The 13848-nt window shown below is 39.2% G+C and overlaps 1 protein-coding gene and 1 non-coding gene across 4 annotated transcripts in view; one reads left to right on the top strand and one right to left on the bottom strand.

The window, feature by feature from the left end:
• The window catches only part of DCAF5 (DDB1 and CUL4 associated factor 5), a 107776-nt gene that overhangs the window by 12610 nt on the left and 81318 nt on the right, over nucleotides 1–13848 (top strand). The window lies entirely within an intron of this gene.
• On the bottom strand, nucleotides 2201–2307 carry LOC122469680. Its single transcript, XR_006293575.1, has one exon. It is a non-coding gene; the product is annotated as a U6 spliceosomal RNA (small nuclear RNA).

The following is a 13848-nucleotide window of genomic DNA, read 5'->3' as shown; positions in this document are numbered from 1 at the left end:
CATGACCTGAGCTGAAATCGGCTACTTAACCGACTGAGCCACCCAGGCGCTCCTGCATACATACGTATTTAAAAAATAAAATTGGGGGGCGCTGGGTGGCTCAGTGGGTTAAGCGGCCGACTTCGGCTCAGGTCATGATCTCGCGGTCCGTGAATTCGAGCCCCGCGTCGGGCTCTGTGCTGACAGCTCAGAGCCTGGAGCCTGTTTCAGATTCTTTGTCTCCTCTTTCTGACTCTCCCCTGTTCATGCTCTGTCTCTCCCTGTCTCAAAAATAAATAAAACGTTAAAAAAAAATTTTTTTTTTAACAAAAAAATAAAATTGGAATTAGGTCATCTCTGTTGTTTTGTAACTTTTTTCTTAATATTAACATGTTTGTGTATGTCATTGAATATTCAAAAGCAGGGTTTTTCAATCTCAGCAGTATTGACATTTTGGGCTGGGTAATTCTTTGTGATGGGGGCTGTCCTGTGCATTGTAGCTGTTTAGCAGCATCCATAGCCTCTAGCCACTATGTGCTAGTAGCAGCTCCCCAGTTATGATGACCAAGAATTTCTCCAGGCATTGCCAAATGCCCCAGGTGGAGGATCACCCTGGTTGAGAACCACTGTCTAAATGAAAAATTCTTAGACTCTTTGATCTCAGGACCTCTTTACGTTCTTAAAAATCATTGAAGACCTCAAAGAACTTCAGTTTATGTAGGCCATGTTTACCAATTTTTATTACATTAGAATTTAAAACTGGTGAAGTTTAAAAACTCATTTCTTTGAGAATGGAAATAATAAACCTTATATTAACAATAATATTTCAATGAAAGATAATTATTTTCCAAAATAAATAGAAGAGTAGCATTATTACCTCTTTCTGACTCTTTTTTTTAAAAAATTTTTTTTTTCAATGTTTGTTTATTTTTGGGACAGAGAGAGACAGAGCATGAACGGGGGAGGGGCAGAGAGAGGGAGACACAGAGTCAGAAACAGGCTCCAGGCTCTGAGCCATCAGCCCAGAGCCTGACGCGGGGCTCGAACTCACAGACCGCAAGATCGTGACCTGGCTGAAGTCGGACGCTTAACCGACTGCGCCACCCAGGCGCCCCTCTTTCTGACTCTTAAACATGTTTCCAACTCTTTAATGTCGTAATAGACATTATGAGGGCATTCATAGTTAATCTGCTATGAAATGTTGGTTTAGCTGACATATATGAAGAAAATTCAGCCTTACACAGATATGTAATTAGAAAAGGGGAAAGTATTTTAATGCCTTATCAGATAACAATATATTCTTCTTTGAGACTGTATCAAAACTTGACAAGTGGAAGTTTTTTTTTAATGTTTATTCATTTTTGAGAGAGAGAGAGAGTGAGAGTGCATGTATGCTAGGAGAGGGGTAGGGGGAGACAGAATCCCAAGCAGGCTCTGCACTGACAGCAGAGAGCCCAACATGGGGCTCGAACTCACAAACCAGGAAATCATGACCTGAGCCGAAATTGGATACTTAACTGACTGAGCCACCCAGGTGCCCTGACAAGTGGAAGTTTCTTAAAGATTAGTTGCAGTGTAGAATCTGAAATCATGTCAGAGAGCTTTTCATAGTCTGTACATTAAAATCCATTAGTCTGTCTTTAAGGCCTTCCTGTGGCTTTTCTTGAAAAATTGGAAGATTGGGCAACCTTGAGCCTCCGTTTCTCTATGGCAGTAACTGGGTGGAGCTGAGTAGTGTCTTGTTCTTTAAAAAGGGTTGTAGGTCTCCAGTCTGCCTTTTATTCTGGCAGTTTCATTCATGTGCTTTGCTGCTTGGCCCCTCTTATATTTGAGAAGCTGAATTGTATCATGGTAAGGAGCTCCGTCTCTGGAGCCAGATTACCTGGATTCAGCTCCCAACTCCTACTCTTGATTGCTGTGTAACTTCAGGTTATGTAGCTTTTCTGCAGTGTTATCTGGATAACAAGGACAACAATACACCTACTTCATAAGATTGTTAAAAGGATTAGGAGAGCCCTACACATTGGTTTTTAACATCATGCATCAATCATTTGGGAAAATATTGGTTCACTGAGTTATGCAGATTTTCCAAATCTTGACGCATTTTATTATACATTTTAAGAAATCGTATTTGTTAATATTACCACCAACCTCATCAGAAAAGTCCTTTAAGTATTGAGAAGTAGTCAAGCTCACCGTGGTGAATACAAGTTTTTGTTTTTTAAATATGGAATGGTTCACGAATTTGCCTGTCATCCTTGCACAGGGGCCATGCTAATCTTCTCTGTATTGTTCCAGTTTTAGTGTATGTGCTGCTGAAGCGAGCACTGATTACAAGTTTTCCAAAAATCTTGTTTTCACTTGAGAGCTTGAACTTTATCATTGGCTACAAATACTGCCAGTTGTTTTCCTTGAAATGACAAACTCATCGTGTTCATTTTTGAGAAAATATGTGCCACATACCCAACTCTGAATAGCCAGAGTTTGTCAGTTGTTTCTCAAGTATATGGTGTTTAATGAAAAAAGCAGCCCATTCAGCTCACAATGCAAACTGTCACATATGTGCTTTTCCACAAAATAATCATTGTTCTTTGGAGTGGAAGTATTTTATGTGTGCTTTCCATTTCATCATACATAGTATTAAGATGTATACTCTGGTTGAAATTTGGTAACATTATTTTCACAGCTTTGGGCCACCTGGGTGGCTCAGTCGGTTAAGTGTCTGACTCTTGAGCTCGGCTCAGGTCATGATCTCACAGTTCGTGGGGTCAAGCCTCACATTAGGCTTTGCGCTGACAGTGCAGAACCTGCTTGGGATTCTGTCTCTTTCTCTCTGCTTCTCCGCCGGCTCGTGCACTGTCTCTTTCAAAATAAATAAACTTAAAAAATTATTTTCAGAGCTTTATCAAGGACATTCCTAAATGAAATTGACATTGGTCTTTTTTACTGCAAGTCTGTGGCAGTTAAGGATACACTGATGACTAGTAGTTTGCTGTACTGCCTTGATTATCACTGAGGCACCAGTAATTTTACAAAACACCATGCTTTTGCACATCACCATGAAGTACAATGTCAATACAGTGAAAAAGGCAAATAAAATTTGACTGTTATTGTGAAAATAGTTTTGACTTTGTAGACTTCCTGGAATTCATGGAACACATTCATTCTATTTTTTTGCTTTTATTGCAATTCTTGTAGTGCAACCTTTGAGATATTTTGGTTTTTTTAATTTTTTTTCTTAGAATAAAATCTTAGAAATGAGATTCTAGGTTAAAGGGTATGAACTTTTTTATACTTATAAAATACATTTAATATATATTTGCCCTCCAAGATGGTTAAACTAACTTATTCATACTTGTACCAGTTTATTATGAGACTGCATCATGGCTGTTGCTGGGCATCATTTAATTTTTGCCAATTAACTCAGTATGTGAAGAATACTATCATTTAAAAAACTTATTACTACTTCAGTTCACATATAACTGGCCTTGATTATTAGTGAGGCTGAATATTTTTATCTTAAGTTTGGGCCATTTTGTGGTCTTTCTGTAGGCTGATTACAGCGCAACTGATTAGGTTGCAACTTTCTTTGCTAATATAGTCACATTCTCCTAATACCTTTTGAGATTAATCTCTAGCTACCCTGTTTGCATTTGGGTTTGTTTCAAATCTCAGCCTCAGATTTAGTGCCCCTCTCATGGAGGCAGATAGTAAAGGTATCTGATAATTATTTTCTAAATTTCAGAAGTTTGAACCCTTTTTGACTTTTGTCATAATTTAAGGGGTATCACCTGTGCTATTACTTAACTTTTTTTTTTAGTTGACTCTTAATACTTGAAACTATATTACTATAATGTCTATCAAATCATAGGATTTATGTGCTATTTTTTCCTAGTAAACATTAATATACTTGTTAAAATCATTTTCTACTGTCTGAAGTTATTCAGTGGCCTCTGCTTGCCACACTTGAGGAAGAGCAGGAACTTTGGAATCAGACATCCTCAATTTGAATCCCACTATACCTCTAACTGGTAGTGTGTTCAGTGTTAGGTGAGTTTGCCTCTTTGTGCCTCAGTTTCTTTCCTGGCAAATTGGAGATGTTGGAGAATATGATCTCTTAGGTGTCATCCAACTCAATTCTGTGATTCTGGTGTAAAATATTTGTAGATTCCTCTCTCTGTTTCAGCTCAGGCATTAGAGGCATTGTCTAGGGATTAGTGTGCTAGTTTAGGATTTTAAAACCTTAGCTCTATTAAACTCTACTGCTGCTGGTCACTTGATTTTACAGAAACCATTTAATGGGATCCTAGCTGTCTAGTTAGGGTGTTACTGCTACTGTAATTCCTGCTCCCTGTTCAATGTGAAGTGCTTCATTCAAAGCTTCCATCATTGAGGCAAGTCAATGCCTCACTTTTCACATCTTTAAAATGGGGATAATGTTTCTGCCCTACTTACCTAATTGGAGATGTAGAAAAATGAGGTAATATGCAGATCAGTGGGCTCAGCTTTCAGGACAAGAGTACTAGGTAAGGGCAGGGTATCAGCAGGAGTTAATACCAACAGATGTTATCCCCCGCTGTGGCTACTTCTGTAGTGAAGAGCGACACTCCTTATCTCTCCATACTCACCTGCACCTGCCATTTGATTTTTTTTATCCCTGATTTTGGAAGTGCCACTGGACCCCAGTTTTGTGACCTTGGGCAAATCACCCAATCTTAACTTATCCCTGGGCTAGATGAAGCCTGCACTGAGGCCTGCGTTCAGCCTACAAAATCAGGTTGCTTGCTTTTGTTGAAAAATTGGAAGAGGAGGCAACCTTGAGCTTACTTACATTTCTGTATGGCAATAGCTGGCTGGAGCTGAGTAGTGTCTTGGTTTTTATTTTATTAAAAAAATTTTTTTAATGTTTATTTATTTTTAACAGAGAGAGACAGACAGACAGATTCAGAGACAGAGCATGAGTGGGGGAAGGGGGAGAGAGAGAGGGAGACATAGAATCTGAAGCAGGCTCCAGGCTCCGAGCTGTCAGCACAGAGCCAGACGCAGGGCTCGAACTCACAGATTGCGAGATCATGACCTGAGCCAAAGTCGGACACTCAACCAACTGAGCCACCCAGGTGCCCCGTGTCTTGTTCTTTTAAAAGGATTGTATATTCTCCAGTCTGCCCTTTATTCTGGCAGGTTTTATTCATGTGCTTTGCTGCCTGGCCCCTGTTGTATTTGAGAGGCTGAATTGTATCATGATTAGGGGCTCCGTCTCTGGAGCCAGATTACCTGGATTCAGCTCCCAGCTCCTACTTTTGATTGCTGTATATCTTCAGGTTATTTAGCTTTTCTGTAGTTTTATCTGAATAATAAGGACAACAATACCTATTTTATAGGGCTGTTAAGAGCATTAGAAGAGATACTACAAACATGTAAAACTCTTAGGGTAGTCCCTGGCCTGGAGCAAATTTAGCTGAAGTTAGCTATTGTTGGAGTTTAAGCAGTATATAATGGGCTAACATTTCTGTAGCTCATACTGTGTATCAGGCAATCATCCAAGCCTTCCACATAACTCTATCTCATTAATCCTACCATAATACTATAAAACAGGTGGAGTTATTTACTCAGTTTTGCAGACGAGAGGATACAGTTGAGAGAGGTTAAGTACCCTGCCTGGAGGCACACAGCTAGTAAGTGGTAGCAACATTGAGAGTTGAACCTAATGCACTTGTATTCTAAGGCTGTGGTCTTGAATGTTGTGCTGCCTCATGCTACATCTACCTTTAAAATAGGTCTAATTATACAAGTGGCAAGCGCGGGTAAATGGTGATTATTGCTTTTAATGTTTTTGTAAGTGATTTGAGGAGGGTATGCATATCAGTATCCCGAATTTGTATATGACATTCATATATAAATGCCCTTCAGGTAAGTGAAATACCAAACCAATAAGGCTAAACTGCAGGCAACTCTTTTTGTCTGGCTGGAGTGAGTGAGCAGAAGAGTGATAACTGACTTTCCTCAAAGTAGGTAAATATAAGCTAGTACATGAAGGAAAATAACAGACTGCTTGATGTGCTTCAAGATATTCAGTAAGGACCTGAGAGTCAACGTTAGTGTCTTATTTGAAGGTCAAAAAGGCCAGCAAACATGTCAAACCCATTAGCATAGCTCTTACTTAAAAACAAAATAAAAGAAAACAAAACAGAAAATAACAGGTGTTGGTGAGGATGTAGAAAAGTTGGAAGTCTTGCACATTGCTAGTGGGAATGTAAAATGGTACAGCCACTGTGGAAAACAGTATGGTAGCTTCTCAGAAAAGTAAACATGGAATTGACATATGATCCAGGAATTTCATTTATGGGTGTAGACCCCAAAGAATTGAAAGCAGGAAATTGAACAGATATTTGTACACTCATGTTCATAATAGCATTATTCACTAGAGCCAAAGGGTGGGAGCAAGCTATCACCCATATGTGGTGTATACATAAAATAGAACATTATTCAGCCTGAAAAAGGAAATTCTGACACATGCCACAGTATGGTGAACCTTGAAGACATTACGATGAAATAAGCCAGTCATAAACGGACAACTTTTGTATGAGTCCATTTATATGAGGTACCTAGAATAGTTGAATTCATGGAGACAGAAGTCATGTCTCTAGAGTTAGAATCGTGGTTGCCAGCAGGGAGGAGGGAGGCTGGAATGGAGAATTATTATTTAGTGGGTACGAGTTTCAGTTTGGGAAGATGAAAAAGTTCTGGAGATGGGTGGTGGTGATGGTTGCCCAATAATGTAAAAATGTGAATGTATTTAATGGCACAAAACTCTACACTTAAAAATGGCTTAAGAAAAATAAAAGCCAGCAAAATGCTAGGCACCTCTAGGCAAAAAAAATTGGAGACAAAATGGAAAATGCTTTTCTCCTGTGTAATGAATGCTGTAGGGCAGATTCACTTGAAATTCTAAGTAGAGGTCTGGCCTCTGCACTTTGGTAGGAGGGATACAACTTGGTTTTAGGCTCCAGGCCTAGCTCCTTGGATTATTAGCAAGTCATCATGTCTCTCTGATTCTCATCTGGAAAAAAGGGTTATGTAATCTTTACCTCACAAGCAAAGATGTGTGTGAATGAACGTCTATACAAATGCTAATTATTTTCAACTTTGGAAAAATAGCAAAGCAGACTTTATTTCCCACTCACTGATGTGGCTGGGCTGTGTGGCACACAGGCTCTGCCTCTGTGTCTTCACGCTGCCTCTTAAGAGCGCAGGAGAGGGATGGTCCATACAAAAAGAGGTTTGGCGTCACAAAACAGTTACATTATGCGCACTGAAAAGAAGGAGTAAATAGGCTGAAAAGAAAGCCAGGCGGAATAATTTTCCTCTAGTCCTTGCAAGTTAAAAAGAAAAGCCAAAAACAAAAACAAAAAAACAACTGCAGCAACATAAAAGGGTATTAAGTAAAATTGCTATTTCCAAGAAGTAACCTCTGTTAGCCATTTTGCATCTGTCCTTCCATGTACAAATTTGTGTATGTTTTTCTTTCATTAAAATGTATCGGGGTGCCTGGTTCAGTCAGTAGAGCATCCGACTCTTGATTTCGGGGTTGTGAGTTTGAGCCCCATGTTGGGTGTAGAGATTACTTAAAAATAAAATCTTAAAAAAAATGTATCATGCTATTCGTACCCTTATGCTACCTAGAACAAGAGTTGGAAAGATAAGAACAAATTCATGAATGATATGTGTAAGAAACTAGAACATTTTGAGGGGTATATATACCTAACATATGGCACACTGGCTAAGTGTTTTTATATGTATTTTCTCAATACACACAACAGCCCTGTGAGATAGTTGGTATTTTTTTCATTTTACAATCATAAAACTGAGGTTAGAGAAGTGGAATAACTCACTCAAGGACACATGGATGGTGTGCTCAGACACTTTTATTCCAGAGCTTGTACTTCGTGTACCCTTCTGTAGCACCACCTTTGCTGCCTATCAGAGATGAGACCCTGGATCTAATCCCATTCTGGTTGGTTTTTTAAAGAAAATAGTGTTTTGAATAGTTAATACAGTCACTAACACTTTTAAAAAATTTTTTTTCATGTTTATTTATTTTTGAGAGAGAGAGAGAGACAGAGCGTGAGTGGTGGAGGGGGCGAGACAGGGAGACACAGAATCTGAAGGACGTTCCAGGCTCTGAGCTGACAGCACAGAGTCCAACACAAGGCTCGAACCCACAAACCGTGAGATCATGACCTGGGCAGAAGCCAGATGCTTAACCAACTGAGCCGCCCAGGTGCCCCTTACACTTTTTTAATCCATGATTATTCCATGTCAGTACAGACAGAACTGCCTCATGTTTTTTGTCTTTTTTTTTTTTTTGGCATCATAATACATGGTACATACATGAACAATAAGCTGGTTTTTGCATTTTTATTGTGGTAAAATATACATAACACAAAAATTTACCATTTTAACCATTTTTTTAATTAAAAAAATTTTTTTTAACGTTTATTTATTTTTGAGACAGAGAGAGACAGAGCATGAACAGGGGAGAGGCAGAGAGAGAGGGAGACACAGAATCTGAAACAGGCTCCAGGCTCTGCACTGTCAGCACAGAGCCCGACGCGGGGCTCGAACTCACGGACTGTGAGATCATGACCTGAGCCGAAGTCCGATGCTTAACCGACTGAGCCACACAGGTGCCCCTCATTTTAACCACTTTTAACTGTAATGTACAGTTCACTTGCATACAGTACTTCACACTGTTATACAATCATCATTACTATCCATTTCCAGAACTTTTTCATTTTGCAAAATTGAAACTCTGTTCCTATTATATAACAACTCTGCATTGTCCTGCTACCCCCCACCCCAACCCCAGCCCCTGGCCCCTACCATCTACTTTATGTCACATTAAAACAATAATTTTAACCAGACTTCTATTGATGGATTTTTAAATGGTTTAGTCTCTTCCTCTTCAACAATGTGATCAGGAGTAATTGATCCTGAGTTTCAGAATGCTCTCTCAGTTCCTTCCTATGCTTGGCTGACTTTCTGAAGAAACCCAAAGCAAATTCTTTTTCCTAGTGGGCCTTAGCTTTTCTGGGCTATAAAATAAGAAGAATGTTAAATAATTACTTTTGTTACAGTATGGTGTGAGGGCTTATATAGTTTCTGCTTATAGCTCAGGATCCGTTGAGAAAGAGTGCTTTTTAAGTATAGTTTTTCTGTAACTACAAAACTGCTGCCACAATGTGATTATAGTACATTTGGGGATGAGTTAGTGAGTTTAATGCAGAATTAAATCAACCCAATAAGACCAGCATCAGAGTAGCTATGTTCTTTTGGGGTTCTCAGATGGATTGAAGCTAGGCAAGTGTCTGTGAGGAAACCAGGCCTAGAAGCCCTGTCCTCTGCTTGTCCCTTGCCTGGTACTAGTGCCAAGCAGAAAGTCCTTGCCTTCCTAAGAGGTCCCTGTGCTCCTTCCACAGAAGCCCTAGAGAGACTGGGGCCAACCTCACAGAAGCACTTGACTGCCAGGCTCACAGAGCCAGCTTAAAGGATCGAACTCTTCACTTCGATTCTTTGCAGGTCCAACAGTCTCTGTGCATGGAACCATGTAATCTCTGCTTCCTCCCCCCCCCCAATGTTTGTTTATTTTTGAGAGAGTACAAGTGGGGGAAGGGGCAGAGAGAGCGGGTAGAGGATCCAAAGCAGGCTGTGAGCCCACGTAGGGCTTAAACTCACAAACTGTGAGACTGTGACCTCAAGTCGGATGCTCAACCGACTGAGCCATCCAGGTGCCCCATCTCTGCTCTTTTGAATTGATTAGATGATTCACAGAGAGAGAACTATAGAGTTTTTTCAGGTTCTGAACTGATTTATCCTTATTTTACCAGCCATCCTTTGCTTTGTGGGGGGTGGGCAGGGGCAGAGAATTGGCCACAGCTATTGCTGTTATTCTTCCTCTACTGGCTTCAAAGCAGCCCAGCAATTTCAGGTGATGCCTCAGTTTGCACCACTGTGGTTTTTGCCAACACATGGTTGAAAAGTATTGTGTTGGCACAGAGCTCTTAATACCTTGCCTAAGGAAATATGTGTGTGCGTGTATGTGTGTGTTGGCCGGGAAGAGGTGCACCTTACATCTTCTAACACTAACCTTGAGGGCAAAGTAGAAGCAGGCCTTGCCATAGCCATAATTTCTGCCTCAGTGGTTCCAATCTCTTATGGACTTGGGCTGTCATCATCATGGCGAGTAGTAAGGACACATCGTTTTAAATGGTCCCAAGGCATTCTACAAATAACCATGCATTTTAAATTACTAAGTATTTATTTGGCAAAAGTAAACCATTCTTTAAATGTCTAGAACGAACACTAAAGATAATGCTGTTTGGATAATGGGGGATGACCCTTAGCTGAGAATGGTTATGTCTCTGAGTGCATAGATGTAGATATTATTTTCTTGTTTATTAAACTTTTTTTTTTTTAGAGCTACTCTAATTCAGGAGAGGCTGTGCTGCCTTGCATAGGTCTGAGTAAATAAATAGAAGTGCTACCAGTTTTTCCTTTGCCATGAGTATCCCAGCCCATCCTAGAGAGTTTTGTTTTCTTTTTCTATCATGAAAATTTTAAAAATCCAAAATGTTTTGGGGCACCTGGGTGGCTCAGGCAGTTAAGTGTCTGACTCTTGATTTCAGCTCAGGGCATGATCTCACGGTATGAGTTCAAGTCCCACATCAGGCTCTGCTCTGGCAGTGTGAAGCCTCCTTGGGATTCTCTTTTTCTCTGCCTTTGTACTGTGCATGCCCTCCCTCTCTCTCAAAAATAAACATTAAAACCAAAACAAAATAAAAACTTTAAAAATCCAAAATGTTTTATTTTATGGAAATGTTCAAGCATTCACAAAAGTATAGTATACCCATCCATAATAAGTACCAACATTGGGTGCCTGGGTGTCTCAGTTGGTAAGCGTCTGACTTTGGCTCAGGTCAGGATGTCCTGTTTCATGAGTTTGAGTCCCACATCAGGTGAGCTCAAGCCCCACTTCCAGTGAGCACAAGCCCTGCTTCAGGTGAGTCCCTCTTCTCTCCCTCTTTCTCTCTCTCTCTCTCTTTCTGCACCTCACTCGTGCTCTCTCTCTCTCAAAAAAAGAAAAAAGAAAAAAATTACCAACATTTTATTAATCGCCTATCCTGCGGTGCTTGGCTGGCTCGGTGAGTAGAGCATGCAACTCTTGATCTCAGGGTTGTAAGTTTGAGTCTCATGTTGGGTGTAGAGATTACTTAAAAATAAAATCTTAAAAAAAGATCACCTATCTCCCCTACTTTTTTTTCTTTTTTTAATGTTTATTTATTTTGAGAGGGAGAGAGAGAATCCCAAGCAGACTCTGTACTGTCAGTGTAGAGCCCAACCTGGGGTTTGATCCTGAACTGTGAGATCATGACCTGAGCTGCAAACTCAACCTACTGAGCCACCAGGCACTCTCCCCCACCTTTTTTCTGTAATATTTTAAAGGAAATTCCAGACATACTATTTCACCTACCTTAGTATGTATGCATCCCTAACTGATAGGCACTTTTTTGTTTTTTAACAGCACCACAGTGTCATTGTTATACTTAAATTTTTTTTTTAACATTTATTTTTGAGAGACAGACACAGCACGTGAGCAGGGGAGGGGCAGAGAGAGAAGGAGACACAGAATCTGAAGCAATCTCCAGGCTCTGAGCAAGCTGTCGGCACAGAGCCCGACTCAGGGCTCGAACCCACAAACTGTGAGATCATGACCTGAGCCAAAGTCTGATGCTCAACTGACTGAGCCACCCAGGTTCCCCGATATGCTTTAGAGATGTAACAATATTGGGGCACCTGGCTGGCTCAGCTGATAGTGTGACTCTTGATCGCAGGATTATGAGTTCAAGCCCCACGTTGGGCATGGACCCCACTTAAAATTAAAAAAGAGACGTAACAATATTTCCTTGATACCATAAAGCATAAAGAAAAGTAGAGAAATGAACAGAGTAATGTATAGAATTGTTAAATAGCTATATTGTACACCTGAAACTAATATAATACTGTATGTTAATTATACTGGAACTTAAAAGAATTTTTTAAATAGATACCAATTGGATTTGACAAAATGTTGACAATTTGTTAAATTTGCTTATAGTCTGTTTTTATTTTTTTTTTAAAGAAACAAAACTTTACAGGTACAATTGAAGTCCTCTTTAGTATATGTGTGTTTATCAACAAACTATATGGTATTATTTTGTATAGTTAAAAATATATATTTAATGTTATCTTTTACATATCCTTCTGAAACTTGCTTTATTACTTGCCATTAGGTTTTCAAGATTTATGTTGGTACACATATATCTAGTTCATTTTAACTGCTGTATGTTGTTCTGCTTGGTTTAGATTTAATTTGTATTTGTATTCCAATGGAATTTATTAGTTTATATATTGATGGATATTTGTATTATTTAGAATTTCGTTGTCTGCTATTGTAAACAGTGATGCAGTGTACATCCTTGTACATTTCCTTGTGTCACTTTGTAAGAACTTATTTAAATTATAATTTGCATTTTCCTGATTACTATAGAGGTTGAGACCCTCTGTAATATCTTTTGGCTATTTTGGTTGTCCTCTTCTGTGAGTTATCATATTTGCCTCTTTTCCTAATGGTTTTAAAAATTGATTTGTAAGAATTCTTTGTATAAGCCATTGTCCATTTTGTGTATTGCTAGAATCTTTCAATTCAGGGAGTCTTTTCCTGGTCCCTGTTTCTGGTCTCTCAGTTTACTATAGTTCGGTTGGCCTCTGTTTTTATTCCTATGCTCCCCTGTTTTATTCTAACTTGTACATTTTTCAGTTATGTTACCAAGGTAGAGAATCCCTTCAGTTGTCCATTAGGTGAACTGCTTTGTCATTTATGGTTAATTTTTTGTTCTATAAGGCAGGCAACCTAGAGTAGTGATTAAGAATGGAGGCTATAGAGTCTTAACTGCTTGCTTTTGAATCTCAGCTCAACCACTTTACTTACTGTGCGACCTTGGTAAGTTACTTAACCCTCTTGTATTTGACTTTATAATCTATAAAACCCACGAGGGCAGAGGTGTTATGATCCCAGTTTTTTTTTTTTTTTTTTTTTTTTTTTTTTTATGAAACTCAGGCTCAGGGAGATTAGATTAGAAACATGAGTAAGTAGAAGAAACATGTGGGCTTCTTTATCTTTTGAGTTTCCACTTTTGATAGAGACATGGGCACAGAGAAATATTTCTGTAACACAGGATATACAGGAGCAAGAGCTATGATAGGTCCGTGACCTGTGACTTCAGTGTTGGGAAAAAACAGTAAGAGTAGGAACTATGGAGAACTAAAGTGCCCACTGCCTGTATGAATCTATTATTAGGGTAAAAAACTCCTTTGTGTTATTATTCATTAAAACAAAACAACAAAAACCCAAACCTTTATTTTTTTTGACTTTAACTTATAAGAGATTTGAATTTTTTAAAAAGATTTTAAATCATCTCTACACCCAAAGTGGGGCTTGAATTCACAATCCTAAGATCAAGAGTCCCATGCTCCACTGACTGAGCCATCCATCCATCCTAAGATATAGAATTTAGATAACCATCCCAGGCCAGAGATTCATAGTTGAAATAGGCAAATCATAAACACAGAACACAAGGCCACACTTAACGGATCAGTTTGGTAGACAATGAAACACTTTGGAGGATGACACAGAACTTGATTTTGACCAACAATGAAAGAAAGAAGGAACTCAAGCAGCAGAGGCAACTTCTTTCTAGGGGAGGGAGAATAAATTTGACTTGGCTACTGTATCTTCTATTGATTTTTTAAATTACATTATAAAAGGAAACA

The sequence above is a fragment of the Prionailurus bengalensis genome, chromosome B3 (genome assembly GCF_016509475.1).
Source record: "Prionailurus bengalensis isolate Pbe53 chromosome B3, Fcat_Pben_1.1_paternal_pri, whole genome shotgun sequence".
NCBI classification, from domain to species: Eukaryota; Metazoa; Chordata; class Mammalia; order Carnivora; family Felidae; genus Prionailurus; species Prionailurus bengalensis.
The sequence above is the reverse complement of the archived record's forward strand: the minus strand, read 5'-3'. Positions and strand labels throughout refer to the sequence as shown.